This window comes from Ixodes scapularis, unplaced genomic scaffold (genome assembly GCF_016920785.2).
Source record: "Ixodes scapularis isolate PalLabHiFi unplaced genomic scaffold, ASM1692078v2 PGA_scaffold3__209_contigs__length_174095766, whole genome shotgun sequence".
Classification (NCBI taxonomy): Eukaryota; Metazoa; Arthropoda; class Arachnida; order Ixodida; family Ixodidae; genus Ixodes; species Ixodes scapularis.
The window spans coordinates 162,841,499-162,867,354 of NW_024609868.1; the positions used below are offsets into that span (position 1 = coordinate 162,841,499).

A 25,856-nucleotide genomic window follows, 5' to 3' on the forward strand; every position below is an offset into this window, starting at 1 on the left:
GGGCCTTGGGCCCTTCATTGAAGAAGCTCTTCGGTGCGTTCTTTCCGCTGCTGGTTGGTGGACGTACCTTGGAGCGCAGCCTGCAGCTGCTCCCAGGAGGTGTTCGACGTTTGGTGGTTTTCAAACCAAATCCGTACTGTGGCCTCCAAAGCGAAGTAAACGTTCTGAAGGAACTGCTCCGGTGTGCAACCGTTATGGCGGGCCACTTGTTCGTACTCTTTCAGCCAATCTTCAATGTCTTCGTTGACCTCCCCATGGAAAGGCGTCGCAGTCCGGGGTATGACGGGCAGGTATACGACGGCGGAGGCGGGCAAAGTCTGCGACGACTGGTTGTCCATAGTCGGCCTCGTTGACTGCTTGGTGCTGAGTGGCAAATGTACGAATTCCGTGTTTAGGCCTTGGTTGCGGCGACTTGATACGGCCTCGGTCTTCTCTTCGGTGGGTCTACGGGGGTTTGAGGTTAAACTTCCATTATGGGCTCTTGGAGGGGTGCGCAGCACAGACATGCGTTACGCCCCACCTCCACCAAACTTTCAGGAATCTCAATTGATGAGGCGACGAAAACTGAAGCAAACTAAACTTTTCATGGGGCAAACTTGGGACCGAAAAATAGACAAAGGCATCGATGTGGGCTGGACTGACCCCGGCTCGACATGCGGAGTACCTTTTGTGCACGCGTAGGTTTCTGTAATATTCAGCGTAGAACGTTCGGCGCGTAGAACATTTGTACCTCGATCAGACGATAAGGTTCTCGAACTTACGAGAACGCTAAATGTAAAGAATAAATGTTACACGCGCCACTCCCAAGAATCTAAGCCGTCATTTCCTCACAAAAACCAAGCACGGTAACCACTGGGCCACGCACACGCTCGCTCGGTGACGCGCGTGGCAATTTGCATATTGTTCCATTTAGAAACTTGCTTAGCGTCGTCTAAAACCACTAATTCAATAACGTTCAAAAAGACTGAGCGCGTGATTAACGCATCAGTGAGCACACGTAACCAGTCCTGCAGCTGGAGCAAGGCTACCGGTCACATAAATCGTCCGCGCGATTTTTCAGTTTCTCATTATAGCCCCAGCGTTGTACCTGGTGCACAAGTGGTAACTTTAGCACACTTTTATGATTGTCATTCGCTCAGACTAGTTCTAAAAGTTACTGGTTTAGTGGTTTTGGACGACGCTGAGCAATTGTTTAATTGGAACCTTATTTCGATTTTCAATAACCAAAAAGTTAATTTAACATATTACTTCATTATCCTAATTATCGTTATGATCAGCTCTATACACCCTCTTCTTCTGGTCGTAAACGTCAACTTGCACACACTGCATACATGTAGCTTTCACTGATTTTTAAAACAATTCTGTAAAGAAAGAAAAACACCTTTATAATCATGAATATAAGGCGCTCATTCATTTGATATTTTATTTATCTTGTAGTGAACTGTACAGAATATAATCCATCACCATGGGTGTCTTTCTTCGATGATTGGAATTGCATGATAGCTACGCAGACACAGCTGACTCGACCATCATGACTTGGGAAGCGGTCTCCAGCGAGCGGGGCCAAGCCCGGGTCAGCCCTTGAAACCGAATCCTCCGTATCCCCCGTATCCCCCGTGGCCCCCGACGCCGATCAGATGACTGCTGTGGACGCCGCCGTGGCTCACTTTGCTCACGCGGTGAACTGTCTTGACGAGGAACGAGGGACCGGGAATAGTCTTGCTGTAGCCATGGCCATAGCCGCCTCCGAATCCGCCTCCGAATCCGCCTCCGTATCCGCCAAAACCTCCAGCGTGGGCAAGGCCAGTCATGACGGCGAATATGCAGAAGATCACCTGTCGAAACATAAATTAGGAATTTGTATCAATGAGCACATCGAGGTGTAAGTAGTGTCAGAAACGTAAACCAATACTGAACACGATTCATGGTAATGGGACCCGAGACTTAAGAACACGGAAGGGGGCGAACACAACTCGACGGCTTAAGCAGCTCTCAACAGCACGATATTTCCAGCCGAAGAATCACCAATTTATTATACACAATGGAGCTTTTTCACTAACAGTCATTTACATATTTATCAAAACTGCAGGCCATGTCAGGATCCGAGCAGACGTATATACAAAACCGACAAAATTGTACCCGTGAACTCGTGCAATACTCAAGATAATACAGCTATCGATTGCGAAATTACACAAGCATCCGGGAGAATGCTGGGACTGTAGGTCTATAGGCCGCACGCGCTCACCTTCCCCGTATAAAATATTTCATGTAAATATCCAAAATAAGGCGTTGACGAACGCGCGTGCATAATACCTTTTGTTTTATACTTATACTTTAGGAGAGTGATTGCTGCAGACGTCAGAACGTGCTGCGCTTTGGCCTACACTTCCTGCAGTCTACTTGATGCGTGTGTAATTTAGCAATATTGGGCAAGAGATCGAACTAAAGAAGCGCTTAATCGAGCTTGTTGTCCCCGCCACCCGGTGTTTACTAACAGAGCATAAGAATGGAATGAAACCTCGCCCAGCACGGCCTGCGGACGAGCGCTTCGCTCTTACCAGTGCTTCGGTCGCACGAAGAGCGGCCTTCGAGTTGTCCATTTCGATTTAGCTGATCAAAAACAAACAAGAAAATACGGTTTGTTGTCCCCACAGCCATTGCTTCAATTAAACTCACAAAGCCTATGCAGTTCGACGACGTAGCCAGAGAGTGCCCGGTCGCAGATTTGAAGCGCAAGGATCTGGTAGCACAGAGCATCACCGAGTCATTTTTCAGGGAACCTGGACGTCCGCGCACAGCTTTTGCAGGGGCGAGGACTCGAAACACACTTGTTAGCTCAGGATAAGTGTTTTTCGGCGTTTCGCCGCAGCGGGGCGCCAGTCCCGTGGCTTTCCTTTCATCCATTGTCTGCCACTCCACCTTTTTTTCATTTTGGCGGCCGTCAATATATAGGAGGCTACGCCACAGCTGAAGGGTACCGCTAGTGGCGTGACTGTTCGATTGCAAGTCGTTCGACATGCCGCCGCGATGTCATGGTGGTGCGGGCGAGTCCGTGCAAATGCAAGCTTGCCAAAGCTACGTTCACGCGCACGCTTCACGTGCTTCGACATATGGGGCACCTGCCACGGCGCCATGCTTGCAATAGACCCTATCAGGAATTCAGTCTGGCCACTTTGGTCACTATCATCATCATCTGAAAACGGCATATGTGCTATACTAATGGCAGCCTTATGTTTACTGATGAAGGAAGAAGTTGAAGATGCTCCTAAGCAGACGATTTGAGGCCTATACATTCTAGATGTTAGCGCGGCGTGAAGCAGGAATTGGACGCAAGAGCTGCGTAAGCGTTCATTTCTAACTCGGTCCCAGTCAATCTATTAGTAGCACTCACTCGGCTTCTAAACCCCTTGATGTATAGAACTCTATCAAGGCGTCTATCTGGGTTGGCGCTTCGTTGCGACTGGCTGCATTTGTTTTGCCATCGACACTAAAGGAGATTGAAAAATAATTGTAGTGAAGCGCACATTCTCGTTTACCGTTGACCTTTAAAATTGACGGTTCCCTATTAAATACTGCAGTCCACAGGTTCATTGCCGACATTAGTATAGTAAAAGATAAACTGCCATTTCATTCACCAGATGGAACTGAATTCCGGAGAGGGTCTATTGTCTATTGCTGATGAATATTATCATATTTGCTATAAAATTAATCACGTGTTGCGTTACTTTAGTTATTTTTATATATTTTGCTTGAGCATCTGCTGACGCATTAGATGAAGGCACATTCAAGAAAGTAGAACAAGTTGTGATTTAGAGGGTGTTTCTCTAAGCGCCCTATTAATTTCTTGACGCGGGTTCAAAAATTTCTCTGATTAAAGCATGTATTGTGACATGAGACTGCTTTCACATGTGGTGATGAATGGAAACGTATTTAGTAAGCAATGAGATACCAAACTTTAGTTCTTCTTCTCTTTTTGACGGGACATGACATTTCAAGTTGGCTGCCTTGGCGTCGATACCTATTGCAAATAACGTGGGATGCTAATCACTTTATTTTCTTCAACTCATGTCTTTCTTGTAGGCTTACTTTGCAGTGCACAATCGCACTTCAGAATTGGCCTGACTAAATGGTTATATACACAGAGTTTCGAGCTTGGTGTACCGGTAGCGAATTTCGGCTTATTGGCGACAATGCGTTCTTTTTTTGCCATTGAACAAAAATTGGCAGCATGCTCGCTTTAGTTGAAACAACCCCGAGATGGTTAGCCTACGATATTTTCATTTTTTTTGTTAATTTGAATTCTATTGATTATTTTTGTGCCTGTTCAAAATCCTAGCGCAATTGAGTGGCCAAATATTGCCACGAGTCGACACCCACCAGTGACAGTGATAGATGAAGTTTCATGAAAGTCATTTTCCGCTTCTTATGTCCCCAGGACGATCTTCATTTCGCCGACAAAGCTGCCGACAAAATTGCCACGAACCAAGTGCTGCTTCGGCCGCCACAAGGAACGCTATAATGAATATATATATTTTTAATTCTGTCAAATCACCTTTTCTGTCTGCCTTGCGATCGCTTCATTCGCCCAAACAACCAGGGCAATAAAACGTGGTACGTGTTTCTAGCTGCCGTTTTCGAGCTCCAGATATCAACGATCACTTTCGGGAGTGGTGGTTTCCAAGCTCGGATATTTTTATCGCTCGTTTTCGGGGATGATTTATAACATATTTTCATTGCGTAAGTAGGCATGGTATTTTTTTTTTAATTCTAAAGATATGTGAGTTAAAATTTCTCGGCAATTTAAATCTTAATTGATGGTTTCAGTCTTCAAGACAGTAGCTGTGACATTTATTTTCGACGATCGCTTTTCTCAGATACATGTGAAATTCTGAAATTATCTCCGCTGCGCACCTGGCTTAAATATCCTTAAGTAGCATTTACTAACACCTTTTTTTGCAAAGCATTTTGAAGAAATAAGTTACTGATGGTGCCTTCACGCTCGAAGTAGTCTGTGTTGTTGTGTTGGAGGTACAAAATTCGCTCATCCACCGAAGCGAGCAAAACTCGTTATAAAATACAAGTTCCTTCAGTTTTTGTTGCAGAAGGCTGTCACACCATTGCAATATTGTTGCTGTGGACCATGCTGTACTGAAGTTCCCACAACTGCGCCATCGGGGTCACGCGGTTTATGGACCGCGCTTGCAATATGAACTGGATGGAGATGACAAAAGCGGCCAAAGCGTGGATCGTCTGCCAACATCCCGCTTCCCTCCTCGCGAAGCCGAAAATCATTGCATGGCTAGTGGGCGTCACTGCGACCAATCGCCGCAGAAGGTGTGCACCACTAAATTGCAGACAGTCCAAATGGTCTGAGATGGAGCCTTTTTCCCATTGTGGCTCTCTAGACTGAATGCGATAGGACCGAAGCGACAACAGGCGTCCCGCCTGTTGTCGCTTCGGCGAGAAGGGCGGAGTAAGGGGCGCACTAATAACGCGTTTACACTGCGGAATCGCTGGTTGATCTGCACAGGCGGAAAGTGAGTTCCGGAGCCCGATAACGGAGTCGAGTTGTCGTTGGCAGAAAATCTGGATCAGCCCGGGACCCATGTCCAAATTTTCCGCCTGCGACGAGTCAATTTTGCCACCCTGTTCTAAAATCAACTTTTGCCTGCGCGGACCCACCCAGGAATCCGCAAGCGTAAAAACGCAATAAGGAGACGACATCGCTGATCGAGAAAGTTGCAATACAGAAATTTCCAGATGCGTTTTATGCGCTTTTTTCTTCAAAGCGCCAGCTGGAGTTTCACGAACGCTTGATTAAGGAGACCCTGGTAGCTCCCACAAGGTTTTTATGTGAAACTAACGATGCCTATTTTAGGCTGGCTTTTTAAATTCTGGGTAACTCTGTATGGCTGGCGCTAACTTTCCACCGTGTTGTCCCGACATTCGAGCGGAGTGGATGGATTGTATCTGAGTGTATTTGGGGTCCCCTTTGTAGATTTGGTCTAGCGTGCATAAAAATGTTTACATATATTTAGTGACCTCCGTGATAGAAAGTTAGACTAGTTTAGGCCCCGAGAAGACCAATAGCAAGTAAGGCTAAAGTAGGGGTTTGCTGTGATTTTTGCCGACCTTCCAGCGTTCATGGAATAGACTGAATGAATTTTAGGGACCGCTTAGATAGAGAGTTAGGTTGATTTAAGCCGCTGGCAGGCACTAATAAGGCAAGCTGGTGTGGGGCTTTGACTGTGTGTTTGATTTGGGGCAGTATTTTTCCGTCTTTTTTGTTGTTGTTTTGTTTAATACTGTTTGAGGTAGATAGGCGCAATGGTTCGGAGGAGGAAACCCTACAAAGAGGGTGACGACCTAGTGTTGTGTGATGGGTGCATGCGAAGACTGCATCAAGATTATACAAATTTTGATAGCTTTGCAGAGGCGGAGGAGGGTCGCTTGGTTTGCCGCATCTACAGGATGGTTGGAGGAGATTTAAGTTAAGCAGCTATAAGTATGCAGCTAGGATTGAGGAGGTCAAGCCGGAGCTTAAAGTAGAGCGATAGGGGCGGGTGGTGCTGGAGACTCAGGTCAAGGTGTTAGCTAAGAGGGAAAAGCTCAAAGCAGAGTTTCGGGAGCTTATCAGTTAGTGGGAAAGAAAGGCGGAGCGTATTGTAGGCAAGCTTAGTGAGGAACGGGAGGGCGGGTGCAGCTTGAGAGACAATTGGAAGAGCTTAAGAATATGGAAACATAGAAGGCTGGTTTAGAGCAGCGTAAAGGAGATTGCGAGGACAGGGTGAAGAGCAATGAAAGATTGCTTAACGAGGAGCATGAAAAGCGGCCAGAGCTTGAGAGGTAGGTGAAGGAGCTCAGGAATGAGAAAGCGTGGAAGGCTGTGATGGGGTCACCGTAAGAGGGAATGCTAGGATGGGTTGGAGCAGCTGAGGAGGGAGGCGGCAGAGAACGTAGCGGGAAGGGCAGTGTCAATGGAAGGAAGCGCTGGTGAACAGATAAAAGTTAACGGAAAGGGAGTAAATCTTCGACCCTAAATTGCTGTAGTGGCTCAGGTTACCAGCCGGGCAGTAAAGAACGTGGTGGTAAACTGGCAGCAACAGCGAAATGAAGTAGCACAGATAACTGGAGGAAGTCAGCCGCAGGGAAAGGAGGGAGCGAATGGGAGGGAAAACAGGCAGTTGGAGGCTAATACAGTACTGGTGGTAGGAGACTCGTACGTAACACGGATGAAAGAAGGTCTGTGGCAAGGGTGAAAGGGAGGGAAGGGTAGACGTAGTGACTCAGCCAGGAAAGTGCATCGCATACGCGATGGTCAAAGCTAAGGAAGGGCTCTGGGGTAACACGGAGGGAGAGAACCTAGTAGAACTGCTTACGAGAGTCAATGATGTGTTGAAGGGAAGGTGCCAGAACCTCGGTAGACACATAGGAGTTGGGGTACGTAAGCTAAGGGAGGCCTCTGAGAGGGTGCAGGTGCAAATATGCATTATCCCTTGGGTCAGTCTTGTCACACATTTCAGTGGGTGGCGGAAGCTAACCGGTTGATAAGGATGATAAGCCAACCACTTCAGTACGGCGTATTGGAAGTAAACAGGGTGGTGTATGAGGCTCGCTCTGACCATTATTCATGGGCATCAACTACAGTGGAGCTACAGGTAGCACGATAGGGGATAAGATTGGACGTCATGTCGTAGATATTTTGTGGGGTCCTGGAGCCCTGAGGCCTCCCGCGTAGAGGAAGTTAAACTAAAAGAAGTTCCAATGAGTAAAAGACACATAACGTGTAAGAGCAAGATACTTAGGTGCATAGGTAGAGCAGATATACCAAACATAAACAAGCGGGGAGGTAGGACCAGGTTAAAATGGAGGAGATAGAAGAGCAACTAAAACAGGAGGATTTAATGTGATATGGGTTAATTGAAATGCATCTTGGAGCCGCCGAGAAAACCTCTCGCTATCCTGATTATCTATGAGAACAATATAAAAGAGAAAAAATGGAGGACAGCAGGCAAGGAGGTGGGATCAGAGCGTTTTAGAAACAAAAACGGAAATTGGCATAAAGTCATAGAAAAATGCATTAAACATTTATGCATAAGAGAGACTTTAGCAGAGGAACAAGTGATTCATAGATTTGTGTATCGCTGAACAGGAGTAAATGCTAAAGAGAGGAACAGTAAAATGATAGAATGTATTTCGAAATACGTTATTGAACTAGGAGAACACCACGAAGTAAATATCCCAGGGGACATGAATGAACATCTAGAGGACCTGAATGGGTACACGTATTTAACGGGAGGACGCAAGGTATTTGTTGAACTTTCCAACAGCGCCCGAAAAAGCAGGTTCATTAGTTTAAAAGGGTCGGTTAAACTGAGAGTGATCAAGGCCCTACTCATATGGGCAAAAATTAAGTCATGTCCGCATTAAGCAACCGAAAGCATCGACACCCAAGCTTAACGACTTCTGAGCTCCCAATTTCCAGTAAAACGGATCGCCTTATGTTTTAACCAACTCGTGATACTAAGAATTACCAAGAATTACCATTACCAGATTTACCTGCATGACGAAGAATATCCAGCATTTCTTAATTCTGCAACGTACCCCACCGCATGCGATCAACCGCCGCCCGCTCTACCACGAAATTCGTCTTCTTAAGATTTAAACTGACAATCCTTAGCAATATGACGAGCTGAATGGAGACCAAAAACTCCCTGCGGAAAAAAAACACTACAGCCATTCCGGAGAATGTGCTACCGAGAAGGTGTACTCGATTTCCCTCAAGTACGAAGCTGAATACATTACGTATTCGCAAACGCGTAAACGACCGTGTATGACAGAGTCAAAACGAGGCAGCATCAAACGCCGATCACACTACACGCGCCATCGTTGTTCATACAAAAGAGTGCTTCGGTTGCGCACCAGACTTCGGCAGCACCAAAGTCTTCGCAACAGATCAGCAGCAGCTCGGACGTGAAATCATCGACACATTCTTCTTACAAAAAGAAAAAAAAAAGATGCCTAATCTTTATCGTTACGCCTGAGAAGACGTGAAATGAAATTTATGGGGCCAAATCTAGAAACAAAAAAAAAAAATCATAAACTTGGGCAGTCACGGTACGGTGACTCAATTCTTATCGGCGCTTCCATTCGTAACCTCCTTTCCTTTAGCCTTGTCTCGTTCTGGTCAACGCGTGAATTTTTCGTGCCGGGAAATAGCCATTCGTCACTGCTAAATAAAAGAGCGTGGTTCTCTGTGAAAGTCCTCCGTCTTATAATCCTTTCTATTTGAGTATTCATAATTACAACACGCTCCCCTTAACCAGTTCACCTTTTACCTGCCCGAGAAACATCTTAAGCCGAGGTTACACAGCATATACATCATACCAAAGAGAGTTTTCATACAGATTTGAACGCGAGTCACCGCGAGATCCGTGCTTCGAATGCCGCACGGCAGGGAGATTAAGGATGAAACTTGGCACGCGGCATTCGAACCACAGAGCTTGCGGTGACTTGTGTTCGCAGTCTGTTTCTTGTATGAGCAGTGTGACCCCGGCTTTACGTTTACACCGTAAGCCATATCGATGCAAGCACCAAAAAGTGAAAAGAATACTAAATTTTGTTCAACGTTAGCGTAGAATCTAGAACTTTATACTTTCCTTGTTTGCCTTTTCCTTATGTCATTAAAGTATTCTTTTGTTAAACATAAAAAATAGCGCAAAGAAGACAATGTCAAGAAGTAAACAGGAGAAGCGTATGTATTAATTAGCTTGAGAACCTTTACTGGGTACTTTGTATTACTTAACGTCTCCAGACGATTCTTTGCTCCTGACATTATTCCTACACAAAACTAACGAAAGCAAGTAAATTTTCTAAGAGCATTAAAGTTACCGAATTCAGATTAAATTCGCAGTGTACAAAATCACGAACGGTATTCACATTGGGAAAGCACACTTTGAATACAAAAATAAAGTTGGAACCAAAATTAATTTTACATGGTAGTTAAAGCTCTACTTCCTATTAAAAAAAATCGGCCAGAGTGAAAGCCGACAATGTAGACACCTTTGAAGGGAATACGCCTTACGCATGGAACAACAAATTTCCTGTTGCTTTTAGGAAATCTCGAGACAAATAACAACTCTTCATGCACGATTAGAAGCAAGTAAATTATAATAATGACATTGGCGTTACTGATCTTTTTATTCGGGAGATTATTGGTGAGTTATTTTTTTCGCTGCAATTTTCACTGAAAATAAAAATTAGAATCTCTTAGAAAATGTTTTGAAACCTTTCAGATGGCATCACTTCAAACGCGCGAACAGCTAAGAAAATGCGAGATCGGCGAATTTAAGTTGGAGTAGCAACATAAATTAACATATAAAAAAGTAAGTTAGTGTAATATTATTAAATCACTAGCAACCACTGCTTAACAACGTATGAAGAATTTAATTGTAAATAAACTATCTATATCTGGAGATGACCTGTCAGGACTGGTGACGATCGGCAGTTTCTTAATACGCTCACGGAGCAAAAACAGCGAAAAGAATACAGGTGTGCATCGTTGTCCTGATTTTAAAAAAAAAGGCTTCTGGTTCTTTCCTCCCTATATTCATAATTTACACGCAGTCCCTCTGTGTGTCTCAATCCTCCCAAAAGATCCTTTACAACATTCAGTCTGACAACGTCGGTAAATATCATCATTTGAATTTATATGCTCAAAGGGGGCATTCACTGGGTGCTATGTTCCCTTTTTGGACTCCCAGGAGACTAGGGAGAAGGAAGTGACGTCAAAGACACAGCAGACGCAGATTGAATGTTGAAAGAAGAAAACGAAATCAACACCCAATCTGCGTTTGCTGTGTCGTTGACGTCACTTCCCTCTCCCTAGTCTCCTGGGAGTCCAAAAAGCGCAACATGCACCCCTGGACTCCATCTTTAAGGGCGCTGTTTAGAGCACATGTTCAGAAGGAGGCAATGAGACCTGCAATCTCGATGGTGCAGATTACACGTTGCAGAATAACTGTGGAAGCTCACTCTTAGCGCGCGCGCAAGAGTCGCTCATACAGCTGTGACACCAGTGAATACTCCCTAGAGTGAACACTTGGCGCCTTCTGAAACTAGAAGTTAAAGAGAGGCCCCAATGTGGAAGCCTGTGCTGTCAGGGCACGACTCGGCAATTTTTGTGTGCTATGACAACTTAATGAGACTGATAATGTTTTGTACGCTACACATTTTAGGGTGTCATGTGAACCCTTGAAATTCTCTCACTAGGCCAGACGTCTCACTGTAACAAAATAGTTTTCAATATCAGTGAAAAGTCCTATTGGCGCAGCATCAGCGTTCCTTTCGGACTCGAGGCTAATAATAGTGAACAGGCTTCGAGTTAGGGGAGGGATGGACAGAGACAAAGCTCTGACATGCACACAGTTGGCACACTCTTGGCCCACGAGCCCCTTGATCTGACTAACTTTATAGAGAGTTTTACCAGAGTTGTATAATACGGCTTTATCAAGGTAAATGCCACGTAGAGAGCATAATAGTCTTGCTGAACCATCGAAATTAAAACAAATATTCAAATAACAGCACGGCGAAGCACACCGCCACTTTTGCAATGTCTGCCGTTCGCGTACAAACCGCAATTAGCGTACGAAAAGTGAAAGGGGTCATGAAACAATATCCGGTTGCAATGTGGACGACTTTGCAGAGGCGTACCGGTTCAAACATACTTGCACAGACCTTCACTGATTCAGAAGCTTCTGTGTCGCGGTGAAACCGCGAGAATAAAAAGGAACTATTTATTTAAGTCTTGCTTTCGCAAAGCTTGGTGACGTAATTGTGGGATTGACACCAGCCGCCTAACGATAGTCGTGCGCGGCTTATGAGTTGGACACGAGTGCTGCGTGCGCTTTCCGGCTCGTAAGAAGAAACTCTTCGCGGACACTGGAGTAGTGGCTCGTGTCCCGCCACTGCGGGGATGAGAAGAGCCGAACTCTAACAATGGCAGGACCTCAGCACGCGCTTTCTGCTTTGCCAATTGCAGCGCGATTATGACTTACGTTGGCAGCATAGGATAGGCACCACGCCTCATGGCCGCCTTTTCTTGTCCGTGTTCAGGGTATGAATGATGCTCATATTTCTAGCATTTTTTTGGCGGCTGCCATTGCCAAGAAAGAAACACTAAGTCAAGCTTATTCAGTTATTACCGTCAGAGATTATTCTAAATAGTATTTGGTGAAAGTCGCAATGTTGTTTCATCGCTCCCTTAAATTGACTGTCCGGTTAAAACCGAAAGTTCTTAAGATCGTCTGATGGTTACCATGAGAAAGACCGATGATTAAAAAAGCCCATTTTGTTATATAAAACGGCACTCCGATCTAGTGTAGTGAAAGAGAGATAATTATACAAAACTCCTAGCCAAATTTTCCAAGTATCAATGGCTGTACGCCCATGCCCTATGTGACGTCACACCAGGCTTGCCATTGTCAGTCCCTATGCCTCATTCCTCCGTGGGAATCCGGTGCTTCCTACGCACCGCAGCGTTTCATTTTACTCGCGGCTGTAAATATCGCGGGGAAGTGTGGAGCCTCACAAGCGCACAACGAGAGTCCCCTTTCATTCACAAAAAAATTCAAGCGCAGCGAAAAATGTGAACCCCTTCGTAGCGCTCACGCGGAAGACGAAATGCGAGGGGCGCTTCAGTTCGGGGCATTCTTCGCCTTATGTTACGACAGAGCCTCCGCTGCTCTGCAGGTAGAGGAGGAAAATGCCACTTATGTACGCTTGGTTTAAAATACAACTAGTCGTCCAGGGACGCACACAAAATTCAAATTTGTCCTATAAGATTCTCTAACAGCCATTGTCAATGAGGTCTAAATGTCTTCTTGAATATTAAATTTGAAAGGTTTCTTTAACATAGGTATCGTTGCAGTCGGTGTATCAGCCACCGCTCTTTGGTCGCGTGCCCTTGCCACGTGCGGAGATTCGCGAACTTATTCGCCGTTGGCCCTGAAAGTCCCTTAGCTAAAAGGACCTTCATGATCGTGTGAATAAGTCCCCTCCACAGAACGTTTGACTGCAATGCGGCTACGAGAAACCAGGAGATCCCTGCTTCTTAGGTTGCGTGCCAAGGTACTCCTTCAATTGGATTACACAATTTATACTTAGCACAGATGTGCCGCTGACTCGCTTTCGTTTCTCGACGCAACGCAGACGACCGAACTCCACGCAATGTTTGTATCGGCCTTTAGGCGTATACTCCAGTACCGGGATGCCAATGATTTTCTGAACGGGTGTATTCGAAGGAAGGCGCACCCGCTCTGCACGTCTGTGCACTGCTATATCTATTCTTAGCGCCAGAAGACCGCTAGGACAATAACCTTTCAACTTGTAACGCAATGAACCTACGAGTAGGGACACTGAATAGTACTGATTAAATTCAAAAATGCTTGTTCGTGATCAGGGGTAGCTCAGCCAGGGATCCGAGGAACACTTGCTATAGCGCTTCCCGTTTCCACTGCGAGTGAGTAAACAACGAGCTGAAGACTCACCAGGGCCCTCATTGCTGCTCTTTGCCTCGATTCCGTCTTTCGTTCCGGAGTGTCGTTCTAGAGCGTCTCCCCCGCTGCTTATATACGTGAGCGGGCCATTGGCGAGGCGTTATCGGCGTGTATTTTTCGATGAGACGTGTTTCGTCCGATCGCCAACTGAGTTTCTATTTGGGTGCGAATTCCGGCCCTGCTGTCCAGTGGAGCGATTCGTCCTCATGCGAACTGGTCCAGCTCCGCCCTTGTCATTGCTCAATCGCGATATGTCTCGCAGCGGTTCCTGCACCGGGACGGAGACTTGTTACTGCTTTTCCCGGTATGTTTACCCTCTCTGTTCGTGTGATCCGATAAGGCATAATGGCTCTTTTTGATTCTCCAGCTGTCCTTCGATACTTACGCTAAAAGTGACCCGCGTAACAAGGCGGTAAGTTGGGCGAGTTGGATGCATATTCAAAAGTGGAAACAGCGCAAAATAATTGAGAATGGACGAGTAAAAGAAGTGCGCGGACAAAGCTTTGACTATCAACTGAAAGTTTAGTTTTCAAGCGAACGAGAAAATAAACACCGGAAGTAGGAAGGAACGAACCAAACAAGACACACAAAATAGAATCCGATAACATGGCGTCATATCTCTTTCACACGTGCTCGCCACTGTTCTTGATAAAAAAAGACCGCGTCAGCCCCCAGGTGCACCGACGGTGCACTAACACATTCCCCTTCCCCTTTTGAAAAAAAAAAAAAAAGCCTCTTCAATATCTCTGCCGGTCTTATTTTTGTTACGCGCCAGGATCGTAAAGTAAGCTTTCGAGGTAAAATTTGTATATTTGACGTGGCGAGCGGATACAAAGAAAAAGTTGAATCGCAATAATATGGTGACGCCATTAGGAAAGGTGTAGCATTCTGAGCACAGCGTTCATTGGCAGATGAAGTGCCGTGTGCTACGTTAGAGTAAACGTTTACTGCCGCAATATATTTACTGTTTGTCTTTTTTTTTTAATTTCCCGTTGTCTAGCAACAGTGGCGTACCAACTTGTTTTTGAGTGGGGGGGCAAACCAGACCCTCTCCCCCCCCCCCCCCAAATCGAAAATTCGGCGCAACTTTTGTCCAACTTTTCCAAAGATTTGGCAATGATTCGGCAAAATTACAACGTTACCAGACTTAACATTGATATTTTGTTTTTTCTTACGAAAAAAATTTTGCTTCTTCTTCTTAAAATAAATACAACTTGTAGTGCCTATTGAAAGAGTTATGACTAAATAAGGTGATATTCTAGAAGATAATTGTATCGATGTCGCATTTGTGTGTTTACTTGTAATTTTGGTCTATGCTTCCAGAAAGTGGCGTGACAACGAGGTGGGGTAGTAGCCGGCACAGTCACGAATCACACTACGAGAGCTTTGATTTTGAGGCTTCATCAGCGCACGCCTGCAAGTGTGTTTACATTGTTAAAATAAAGGCAATCACTGCGTTCTTACTTTCTCTGGTAGTCGCCGTTTCGTGCGCGAAAACGGATGCAACGGTTGCTGAGCCTTCACCAGAAGAGATAGCAATATTGTAAATATGCATGTTTTTCGATTTGAGTCACTTGACGTCAGCTTTGCATGAAAGTGCGCGTTCCATATTCGCAACGTGCCGTTTTTAACCTTTAAAATTCCGGTTTCTGGTGTTCGGACACACACGGACGTTTAGGACGATGGGGAGAGTTAGGAATGGTCGGATGTGCAACGTCGACCATGACAGTCCTGTGTTTAACGAATATTTTTCATCAGTGTTTACTAACGAGTGCTTGGACTCCGTCCCCACTCTCCCTGAAGAGCTTTACGAGCGCATGCATCCTATTAACGTTAACTCCGCCGGTATTATAACATTGATAAACTAAAACTTACTTCGTCCGCTGGAACCGATAACATCAACTCTAAAATTTAAAAGAAACACCAGTGTTATTTCGAGTGAGTATTTAAAACTTATCTTTATTCAGTCCTTATCTCAAAGGTGCCTTCCATCTAACCAAAAGGTGGGAAGGGTAATTCCCAGTCTTTAAACAGGGCAGCCGCTCTTCGGCATCTAATTATCGCCCTAATTCATTGACTTCAATTTCTTGCAAACTACTTGAGCATATCCTCTACTCCAATATCATGAGGCACCTATCATCCCATTTCTTTTCTTTAAACAGCAGCACGGTTTTCAAAAAGGTACACTCTCCGGCAATATGAAAGACCCACTGGGAGCGCGTGGCCGAGGCGGTGGCTGGCGGGGGCGCTGCGAGCCCTCCGGGCAATTCCATTCTGCTTCGAGGGGAGGACGCTCACTCGGGCTCAGATAAAGCGAAACGCGCTTATCAGTTTGTGCCGAGTGCCGAATGAGCGTCCTCCCCTCGAAGCAGAATGGAACTGCCCGGAGCGCTCGCAGCGCCCCCACCAGCCACCGCCTCGGCCACGCGCTCCCAGTGGGTCTTTCATATCGCCGGAGACTGTACTTTCCTGCGAAACACAACTCTGCGACTTCATCCATGACTTGCACACTAACCTTGAACCTTGAACCTTAAAATGAAAAAACTGACGCAGTTTTTTTTTTTTCCAAAGAGTTCGGCCGTGTTTTTTATCAACGCCTTCTTTCTAAGCTATCATCTTTTTGCCTTGACCAAATAACCGTTTGCATAGATTCGTGACTTTCTTTTTTCCCGTGTACAGGTCACGTCCATGATGATCATGAATCTTCCTTAATAAATGTATCTCCTGGTGTTCCCCTGGGGTTCGTACTTGGACCCTTACTCTTTTTAATATTTATTAATGACATCCCCATTGGGATTTCTTCAAAAAACCGCTTTTTCGCCGACGACTGCGTCATCCATAACAAAGTAACTTGTGTGCAAAATAATAACCAGCTTCAGGAAGATCTAGAGAAAATTAACAATTGGTGCAAAGAGTGGATTATGTCATTAAACAAGTATAAACGCAAACTAATCCACTTCACCAAGAAAAAAAAAAAAAACACTGTCATTTAATTACTTCTTGTACTCCGATCTGATTGAGACCGCTACTGTGTATAAATACCTTGGTCTAAGACTAACATCTGACCTTCCCTAAAATAACCACATTGAAGTCATTACTGCCGATTCATCTGGAACTCTTGGACTAAGCAGACGTAACTTAAAAAGGGCTCCACCCTTTGTTCGTAAGCTAACCTTGGACACGTACGTCAGACCAAAAATAGAATATGCTTCAACCATCTGGAATACCCATCGACTGTACCTCATCAATACCCTGTAGAGGCAGCTCAGAACAGAGCTGCTCGCTTCATTTCATCCACTTATGACTTTTTTTTTCAGTGTCTCAGCGCTAAAAACTGAACTAACCATGTCCTCTTTGCAGCTTCGCAGAAAAGTCTCTCAGCTGTGCTTTATTCACAAAATTTACTACCACATTCCCGACCTCAAAACCACTTTATTACCCCCCGACCGAACATCTTCTCGCCTCAACAACGTCTGCACCATCAAGCACATTTCTGACTCTACTAACGCTTTCAATTGGTCATTCCTTTCTCAAGCCATCAGCCACTGGAACAGTCCCCCATTCTCCATTGTCACCATCTTGGACCCTGCTGATTTCTCCTCTGCAGTAAAACTACACCTTTCTTGGGCCATGTGATGGTGTGCGGGGCTAGGCAGATAGGTGAAAACCCTTACGCAGAGCGCCTGCCAGGGCCAGACTTGTACGTAGTTCAACTACTTTACTCAAGTTACTGCAGTTTAACTACCTACTTTTCTGGGTAGTTTAGTAACTTTTAATTACATTTATATTCTAGTAATTCGTAGTTTACTTTAACTACTTTTCCGAGTGACTTCCACTCAAATTACAAATTACTTTATAATTTTAGTGGTTGTTTTGCCTATCAACACAGAAAAGATGTCGGATGGTGAGCTGATATTTGCAGAGGGGGAAGCATGCGGAGTAGAAAAGGGGGGGATGGGAAGGAAGAAAGTGATTTAGATAGTCCAAAAAACCCCAAAATTTTAACGAGCCCCCCCACTGCAACAACACTGCTACGAGGCGCGGGGAGCGAACAGACACGACGCAAGAGAGGTCGAGTAACTGTGGGATTAGCTCCGAATAGTGGCGTTTCTTTGTATTCCGAAGCTCAAGGAGACTTGACGCATTTGAAGAAAGGGCTTGTCCCCGCTTCTCTTTAATGTAGGAATTCTTGCCCACTACAGGAGGTGCACACACTGCTCCTTTTACGGTGCAGGCGATAGAACCCCTAACAACGACGCTCACGCCGGATGGGCTGCTCGTGTATCACTCGAAGCGCGTTAACCCATTTCCGCGCCTGCGTTCACGCCGCTTCGCGGTGACGGTGTGCGGCTGCTAATTACAAATCTATTAACCCACCTAGCCCCCCCACCCCCCGTACACGCAGCTTTGCGGCGTCCGGTCGGCAACCCAAGCCCCGCTGCCCCCCATGCACTTCCGTAAATAGAGTCGATACGATTTAGTTTAGCGATGTTTTGTCAACAACATTCGTTTTTTTAGTGTTAATGGTAAAAAAGAAATGTAAATATCGTCAAATGCCTCGACAAAACAAAATGTTCGAGAAAAAAAAATAAAAAGAAGTAAGCCGGCCCACACCATAAATAGAACCCGGGTCTGACACGTATGAGGCAGACATCTCACCACTAAGTTACGCTACCTCTTCGGAAACTCGCATTGCATCCGCTGCCTATGTTGACGGCGGCAGCGCCTATCTCCAAGCAAGCAAGCAAAACTTTATTTTGTGTAAGGGCCTACGTCCTGGTCTGGACGGCCCGTCCGGCCCATGTCTCGCGGATGGATTCCGTAAGGTTACCGTGTAGCCTTGTTCGTGGGGCAAGGCTCCACAAACCAGCCAATCCGGCGTGCGTGAGCACCGTTGCTAGGGTTTGTATCACCTGCGCGTTAAAAATATGCCCGCGCGGGTCGGGGGGCAGTGCCCTTGGTATTCCTTGGGCGCCGCCGGCCTGTGTCTGCTCTGTCCAGTGGCGGCCGTTTCAGGGGGGGCAAAACGCATGCCTTGCCCCCCCACTCTGAGAACTGGGGGGGCAAGTGCCCCCCTTGCCCCCCCGGTTGGTACGCCCATGTCTAGCAACGATAGCTATAACTTCGGATAGTGGAACAGAAAATAAAAATTTAAGAACAGTTTTATTCGCAATTTGAGAAAAAGTACAGATTTTAGGTATAACTTAGTTATGAAAACGTTTTGTTTCGATAACTTGTTTTCCATCGCATACATTAAGTTCAATTAAAATTTTTTATCTGTAAGAATAAAACCTTGTAAATTATTTGCGATACCCGACTTTTCATACTTTTTGTTGGTGATTTAAAGCGGGACTAGCTAGAAAACTGGTGAAACGACCTAAACTACAGCGCGCAACTAATCGGAGAAACGGCTCTGCATATGTACGTAACGACCTAGGAAACGCCTAAAGCAGGTGTTTTCGACCCACGGCCCATGAGACAGCTTCATGCTGCCCCTGGCACAACACCAGAAAAGCACTCCTCTTCCCCCACCTTCGCGCCCTTCCACAGGCTCAAGGATCACACAGACGTTTTGACCTCGAATGTGGTTAGGCAGGAAAAAAGATCCCTTCCAATAGGCATTCTTTTGAATCCACATACCTGGGAAGAGAACGTCTGACTTCCTTTTTGCCTTTCCTTTTTCTACCCCCTCCCTACCGCCCCCCCCCCCCCCCCACCTACACACATATACAGACTACACACTTCGCGACTTGCCGTCCGTCCCTCATCTACGTGTCGATTTCATGACTACTCGGCCCAACGCTACAAAAGGTATCTGACACCTGCCCCAAAAAGTTTGGAGACGCTTCTCATTCTTTAGGAAGCTAAACAGGGACAAAATTCTTCAAGGTTTGAGACCCATACTGTCTTCTATAATATAACTTTCTTTCAGATTTAGCTTTGGTTAACTTTTGACAAAAAATAGACTTAGGGCAATACCATAACAGTTAAACATTGTCGTCGTCTTTTTCAAATCCCGTTTTTACGTACACACTGGCTATTGTGTTACGCCGCTTTGCGCATCAAATAACTTAAATGTATTTTTGCTCACTGATTCATCCGCGGATTTCCGAACGCTATATTCCATAGGTTTACTATCTAAAAAAATATGCAAGAGTCAAGGATCTTTATCAGTTTTACACACTCCCTCCTGATTGTGGTATGTTCAAATGAAATGTGTTCAATGGCCCAAACCTTCCAATATTTCCTGAAAAATGTGGAAGCAATTATTTTTCGCAAATATGTGGCACCGGAGGCGACGTAGAGAAAAAAGAGCATCGCCCGCATTACGCCACGAACGGAGCAAATTAAGTTTTACGGAAATACTCGGTTCTTTACGCGACTCTCCAAAACAACTTTGGCCCATTTGGCACATGTTAGTGCCGTCTTCATTGGCGACATTACAGCGCATTACGAAAATTGGAAACGGGATACGTCGTCTCGGGTTTCAAATATCTGAGACCTAAACCGGCTCACCTCTCTATTAACCTTGTCTTCAGGTCTTGTGATTTCAGCCAAACAAACGTTCCGGGAAGTTATCGCTACCTTCGCGCCATCGCATCTTGTCGAACCAATATCAAACCTCAGGAAATTCTTTCAAAAATTGTCTTCGCTAACATGAACACAAAACAGGTTGGCACAGTAGACTTGAAATACCAGAGAATAAAACACATAGGGTCGGACACACACAGACAGGGACAGTTCTTTCAATTGACTCCGTAACTGTGACGTCATGGGTTCAAACAAACCGTTGCTAGTGTCGTTGTTATGGACAAATACATGTGACTAAATTTCGCTGTGAAAACCTGACCGTTCAAAAATCAGGAGTAGGGTTTAAATTTCTAAAAATCAAGGATATAGAAAGCTTGAATGTCATATATGTTTCGACAGAACTGTGCCAGTAATCGCTTGTTTCTGAAATATTTACCACTGCAACTTCCGGTCCTCAAGATGCTTGCAGCAGATGCCGAATGCAAGAAGTATGCCGTCTGCCACACGCCGACCGGCCAAGCCGGCGCCGTCGTTTGAATCGTGTGAATAAGGACGATATTCTGAAATTGCATTTGTTGGAAGTATAACGAGCTTAAGCACTTATAAGAATTCATAGTGGGGCGCGATGCAAAATATGGGTTATCGAAAGTCCGGGCGTCGATCGAGATGATCGTCTGCTAAAAGGTCGCATTGCACCCGTCCGTAAAGCACTTCAGGCGATCGGTTCAGATCCCAAATTTCGTTGGCGGAATCGCGCTTAGGTAGGGTGCTTCGTTCCCGGTTGTAACAACCGCGTGGAGAAAGATTCTTGCAGTTTCTTCAGATTTCCTTAAGACCCCAGAGTGGGAAATAACTGGATAAAAACATAAGTTGAGTACACGTAGCACTGGCGGACACTTGCCTTAATGTGAAAAAAGGGCCAAACCAGCCATATATTTATATACCAATTAATTGTTTTTAAATACATTTATATGCTTTTTCTTCTTAATTCATGGATGAAAACAATTAAAAGAGTCGTCTTCTAAGTTGTGTAAAGTTCTTTTAAATACAATGTATTTTACATTGAACTAGCATCGCGAGTTTAACGTAAATCAATGATTACAAGATGGCTCTTCTAGAACACAATTAAAAGATTGGTCTTCTACAATTAAATTAACAACACTCTAGTCTACGGGTATTAAAATTACGAAGCATTTTAGAGATTGTACTTCCATCGCGGATTTGGTGGAGATCTTCACCAAAAGAGCACATCTACGGAATTTGACGTATACCAAGAAAAAAGAAAGCTGTCTAATAATAATAATAATAATAATAATAATAATAATAATAATAATAATAATAATAATACATTTATTGTATGGAGCAAAACACTGTTTGCATGACGGGCGCATCAAAGCCAAAACAAGGCTTGTGTGATGCTACCCTAAAATTAACACTTTAAACATTGCTACCCGGTATACAAAAGGAAATAAGACAGATTGACATACACACGTCCTTAGAATGTCCCAAAGTCAAAGTCAGCAGTTGGGTGCATGCAACAGAAAAAATAACGCCTCCAAATACTGATGCAAGTACATAGATAAGGTTTAAAAGAACTTAATATAAAAAAATAACGATAATCACGAAGACCAAAGTGTCGCGCCTGATTTGTAAAAGAAAAAGAAAAAATATTCAGGCGAAAAACGAAGTTGCAGTACACGGCGTGCAACGAGCGATTGTCCAGGACGTCCAGGCTAAACAAGTGAAACCCACACTGGAAAACACTAAACAAAGTAAAACAGAGATCATCAAAAACTCATACTTCTAAGTGATTTCTTAAGTTTACGGAGCGAGGTAAGGCCTAGAAGATCGGGCGGCAGCTGTGAGAAAAGCTTTGGAACGTAATATGCTCGCGTACTTTCACCGTATCGGGTATGCACAAGACGTATTTGGAAAGGCTGCACGTGTCGGAGGGCACGAGATGATGAGCTTAAAGTTTTGAATTCAGAGCTCCAGAAATGTCGCAAAATAACTGTGTGAACATAGAGGGTGTGAAAGTCAGGCAGTTGAAGAAGGTCGAAAAGAGTGGTGTCCTCGGGTATTTGCATGTTATAGGAGACACTCTTTAGGATTGCTTTAAGGATGCTGTCAATTCTAGCTCTCCAGAAAGCGGAACAATTACCAAAAGCTGTTATGCCATACCGAAGGATACTGTACCCTAGAGTATGAGCAATAACCTTACGAACAGAAAGAGGCATGAGACATTTGGATCTATATAAGATGCAGCTGGCGCTCCTTAATTTTTTGCAAATATATGCTAAATGGGCATGCCATTTTAGGCCACTATCGAAAAAAATACCAAGGTACTTAACACTACTAGCGTACTCTAAGGGGACACAGGCGCACTGATTACAAGCAGATGAGTGTAAAATAAAAGGAACGCTGAGATTGATTGTTTTATGTGGATTGTAGAAACACATTAGTTTTGTTTTCTTCACATTGATAGCGATTAGGTTTTTCTCAAACCAGTCCATGACCGCAGTCGCATGGTGCTGTAACTGGCGAATCGAGTCTACGTAATTAATATGTTGGGACATGAATACAGTGTCATCTGCATACTGATATATCTTGCATCCTGGTACATAGCTGGCGATGTCATTGACAAAGATGTTAAACAAAAGTGGTGACAAAATTGAACCTTGTGGTACACCTGCTTTTAGTTTGGTTCGTGAGCTTTGAAAACCTCCAGCGGATACCAGCTGGGAGCGATTGTCAAGATAGCTCTCAAAAAAAGAAAAAAAAAGTGCCACGGAAGCCTATGCTGTGAAGTTTACGTAAAAGTAACGAGTGACTAACGGTGTCGAACGCTTTAGATACGTCCAAGAATAGTGTTGACGTGACAACGTTGTTATCAAAACCAGAGTAAAGATAATCAGAAAAATCTTCCAGCAGGGGCTGTGCGCCCTTCCCATGCACGAATCCAAACTAAGTAGGTGACAATATATTAAATTTATCTAAAAAAGACGTCATTACCTGAAACGCATGCTTTTCGAGTATCTGCGCGATTATCGGTAGAATAGAAATCGGTCGATAATTCTCGATGTTATTTTTGGCACCACCTTTGTATAGAGGACGCACTATTGATGTTTTAAGGTCGTCGGGAATCGATTTAGCCTCAATAAAGCCGTTTAACATAAAAAGAAGGACCGCTTTGAGACTGACATAATTTCTGCGAAGATCGGAGAGACGAATGTTGTCAATTCCAGGCAACTTGCTTGGCTTAAAGCTAAACAAGATCGAGTGCAGATCTGTCTCTTGGAGTGGGAAAAGCAACGCAGAGGAGCTGACAGTGTTACCAATACGAGTTGGTGGATCTCTTGCCTTTTCAGAAAAAGTAGCAAAGAAAGCGTTGAAATTTTCTACAACATGACATAAATTACCGCCAAAATTTTGCTTCATCGTATCGTCGATAGAGTGGCGCGTGCTAGTTCCACGGAACTCATTAATCAGGGACCAAGTTTTTCGTGCATCTGAACGAATTCTGCGAATTTTTTCTGGTAGTAGTTTCGTTTGGCAGATCTAATCATTGCGTTGACTTTGTTGCGAAGGAATTTAAAGTCTGACTTCAATTGCACGTTGTTAGGTGAACGACGGCATCTAGCCCATAAAGCATTTTTATCGCTAATTGCTGTCAAAATATTTGTATTTAGCCATAAAAGGTCAGGGTTACGTTTCTTTATGTACACCTCTTTCCGACAGGTATTATAGAATTTATCAAACAAAAGAACGAAGTTTTTATATACGTCACTGTGGTGGACGGACTCCAGAAATCCGATCCAGTCATATGACAAACCTAGTTATCAAAGGCACGATTGTCTATGCTGGTTATTTTAATACGGCCCGGTAGTTGGCGCGATGCCAAGTTACCAAAAGAACAATGACAGGCCACAAAGTAGTGGTCAGCGAGTTTTTCTGTAATAATGGCCGATTTAACGATCGACGCAGATGTTCTGATGTTGATATGGTCAATGCAGGAGCAAACTAGTCTGTCTAATAGAAACTCTTCACGAGTTGGAGCATTAATAGTGCACTCTATCCCATGCGTTGACAAGATGGTTAAGTATTTGCACACCGTAGATTTGGTCGTGCTTAAAATGTCAACGTTAAAATCTCCTACAAGGCATAACTGGTCATGCATGGGGAGACTACTTATGTAAGATTCAAGTTCTTCCAGAAAAGATCCAACGTTCGTGGAAGGCGGTCTGTAGACTGCCAAAAAACATACCGATGTTGCCGCGTTTCCTAGAGAAAGGGCGATACACTCTGCGTGATTGAAGTTCAAAGAAATATTAGTAATGGACCACTTCTCATTCACGAAAACCGCGATGCCACCTCCATGACCGGAACACCGCGTGTAGAATTTACCTATATATCCTGGTAAAGAAAATTGATCTGTAGCAACAGAGGAAATGCTTATTTCTGTTAAAACAAAGACATCTACCAGCGAACTAATATCCCTTGAAATTATCTCGAATTCATTCCAATGCTTTCGTATGCTCCTTATCTTAACATGTAAAACAGAAAAAGAGTGGTCATGACAGACTCCAAGAAACTTTCTTAAAGACGAAAAATCTGAAACCTGAGCGAAGTTTGTCATGCAACTAGATAATCTTTTCAAGGTCTAACTTACGGTTGATCCTCACAGGGAGAGAACCCTCCATCTTTCTGGCGTATATCTTAGCCCTTGTTACCCACACGAATTTGTAGCCTCGCTCCTTGCCTCTCTGTCTAGCCTGCCAAAACAGCTCCTTGTTCGCACGAGTCAGGTTGTCGTTTAAGTACAATTTGGGGAAAGGACCAACCTGACTGAGTGAGGGAAGCTTTCCCCGCGCTTCCATTCACGATTCCTTCATGCTGACCGAAGCAAATCGAATTAGAATCGGCGGGGCCTTTTCGCGTTTGGCAGGAAAGCGATGTATAGCGAGTATATCGGTTTTATGGTAGTGAAAGATGTTCAGCTTTTCCGCGAGAGACTCAATAAAGGATAATAGGTCTTCTTTAGGCGAGACAGGAAGTCCGTGCACTTCGAGGTTGGAGAGACGACTGTGCTGCTCGTTGTCGTTGAGCGCGCCCCGGATCTTCTGGATTTCGGCTGCTTGTATCTGCACAGTTGACTTTAGTTGCGACAGTTCGTCCTGGAGAGCTTTGCCAGTTTGCTCGTTGGCTGTTGCCAGCTTGAGAAGACGATCATAGTTAGCGGAGAAGAAGTCCATGGACTGTTAAATTTCGTTGACTGTCTCTCTCAGGCTCTCAACCAGTGGCTTCACCAATAAGAGTTCGTTGAGCTGCGCCGACAGAGACAGGAGGGAATCTACACTTCCTTTCAGGGTGAGCAGCCCATCCAGCTTCTCAGTCATGGCAGCCAGCTGAGCAGATAGATTCTCCACACCCTGCGAGGCTTCGATCCCATCAGGTAGTCCCGCTTGACTCTCTTTCCCACGGCACGTCCGGCATCTCTACTTGTCACGCTTAGACTGACCCATAGTGGTGAACGTCTTGTCGGCGATACTGGAACAAGAATGGCCCAAATGGTAAGCACCTTTGCAGTCTGCGCACGACATGTGCCTTCCATCGGTCTCCACTGACTTGGTACACGCCACACACTCGATGGTTGGAGTCATAGTTGAATCGACGCGCAGAAAGGTGGCGAAATACGTGTACTGCCGTTAGGCTCGAGAAAAGCGCAGCGAAGTAATGACCCAAGCTAACGAGGCAGGTAGCTAGTCAGGA

The 25,856-nt window shown here is 44.8% G+C and overlaps 1 pseudogene; it reads right to left on the reverse strand.

Moving 5' to 3' along the window:
• Window positions 1-1,831: 1,831 nt before the first annotated feature.
• LOC115322668 lies at window positions 1,832-25,483 on the reverse strand (annotated as a pseudogene).
• Window positions 25,484-25,856: the final 373 nt, after the last annotated feature.